The sequence below is a fragment of the Lissotriton vulgaris genome, chromosome 10 (genome assembly GCF_964263255.1).
Source record: "Lissotriton vulgaris chromosome 10, aLisVul1.2, whole genome shotgun sequence".
Classification (NCBI taxonomy): Eukaryota; Metazoa; Chordata; class Amphibia; order Caudata; family Salamandridae; genus Lissotriton; species Lissotriton vulgaris.
The window spans coordinates 725368732-725370708 of NC_141698.1; the positions used below are offsets into that span (position 1 = coordinate 725368732).

The following is a 1977-nucleotide window of genomic DNA, read 5'->3' on the forward strand; positions in this document are numbered from 1 at the left end:
CACCATGGTGCAAGGGTGCCTGCGTTGCGGGGAAGATTATTTTTGTACAGGAAGGGAAACCTTTCTGTACAAAAATAATCACAAGAGGCTTTTCCTCTTTCTATGTGTGCTGCAGAATGCGTCACACATAGAAAAAGGAAATACGAGGAGAAATAAAGAGATTTCTCCCTGTTGCGCCTCCCTTACGCCTCCCCTGGGGAGGTGTAAGCTTTTGGCACTGCTTTAGAGTTACGATTTCTCGTAAATCTGGGGCAGTGTCAAAAGGCCATGGATGTTGCTGGGAACGCCCCCAGCAACACCCATTGCACGCCCCTTTAACGCAGAACACTGCGTTAAAGGGACTGATATTTATCAGGCAGCAGTACGCCACAAAAACTGGCGTACTGCTGCCTGATAAATACCACGCAGGCTTCTGCGCCACGGAACTTCATGAAAAGTGAAGTTCCGATGGCGCAAGGGGCCTCATAAATGAGGCCCCTAGGGCATAGGTACACCAGGAATCTCCAATGGGTTGCAGCATGTATTGTGCCACCCATGAGGAACCATTCAAACTGTAACTACAGGCTGGTGATTGCAGCCTGTGTGAGTTGGTGCTAGCACCATTTATGACAGATATAAGTTTCCTTATATCTGAGGTCACTACACTTAAAACCTATAAATCACCCCTATGGCAGGCCTTTCAGTCCTGAAGGCAGGGTGCCTAGTTATAAGTGTGAGGGTGCCCCTGCATGAACAAGACACCCCTACAAACCCCAGAGTTGATTCTCCGTGATTTTGAAGTGCGAACAGCCATTTTTAGGTCTCAGCTGGTGAAAGCAGCACAAATGCACTGCTCTCGTCATACGAGAGCTTCCGGGAATCAATACAGATTCCAAAGCTCTCGGAGGCGGAGTTAAAGCCCCCGCCCATCTTTTTAATTGGTCCGCGTCATCTTGCATGCAAAACGCTGGCTTCTCATTATAAAGGAGGATTCTTAGTCCCTCATTGTTGCCACATTGTCTCCTTTTGTCCCCGCATTAAATACTTGAAAAGACGCACAATTACATATTGGAAGATTGAATTCAAGATTTGAAGCAAGTGCATTTAAATACCAATTTAAATAAAACAACATTATCCAAACACCGGTCTGCAAAACTCAAGCCTTCCCAGGCAGGGTTTCAACCTTTCTCTCTGTCTGTTAATATGCAAATCAACATGAGAAGGGAGTACAATGCATGATGGGCTGCATTACAATAGGGAGGGGACAAGACTGTCGATTCAGTAAGCTCGCCTTCCTGCTATAATACTGTTCAGAAAGCGAGACTTTAGTTCCAATCAATATTAAAATTCCAGATCACCGTAACAAAATGAGGGTCTTTACTGGTCATCAGCGATGCACTAGCATTACTTAAGCAACCATCCTTATCTTGGGGTTGCGCTGCTGTTCAATGAATGTATAGTGAGGGCAGCACTGCTAACACCTTAACAACACGTACGCGCCACTATTACGACAGCTTTAGAAAGGTGCAATTTTTGGAACCCTTCGTTCTACTCATCGTCCAACAAATAAGAAATTATTACCATTGTTAAGCTCCAAGATTTATAATTGCCTATAGGTAGCAGAACCATTGACTCAGATGAGCATGTCTGCTTATTTATTGCCAGTGGCTAAAGAATACCGCTAAGACCCTAGCATTCAAACTGTTAGTTGAGGTAAATGAAACAGCAGTTCGCCCATTACACTATGCCCACGAAAGCGAATAAGGTGAATTACTATTTTAACTCTTGTCCTCGACATCTGAGGATGTGTTTGAGAGCCTTCCATTTCTTTAGGAATTAAAAACAAGCACTGAAAATGCAATAGGTCTCGCCTTTGATTAAGTTAAAGCCATTTGCTTTGCTAAAGGTATTGTATAGCAACGCGAATAGCTTTATCTTAATGAAAGGGAGACCAATTGCATTTTTAATGCTTGTTATACACATAGTGGACATCAGTCA

At 43.8% G+C, this 1977-nt stretch overlaps 1 non-coding gene across 1 annotated transcript; it reads left to right on the plus strand.

The window, feature by feature from the left end:
• The first annotated feature begins 1394 nt into the window (after positions 1-1394).
• On the plus strand, positions 1395-1520 carry LOC147688715 (U4atac minor spliceosomal RNA). Its single transcript, XR_015300823.1, has one exon. It is a non-coding gene; the product is annotated as a U4atac minor spliceosomal RNA (small nuclear RNA).
• The last annotated feature ends 457 nt before the right edge of the window (positions 1521-1977 follow it).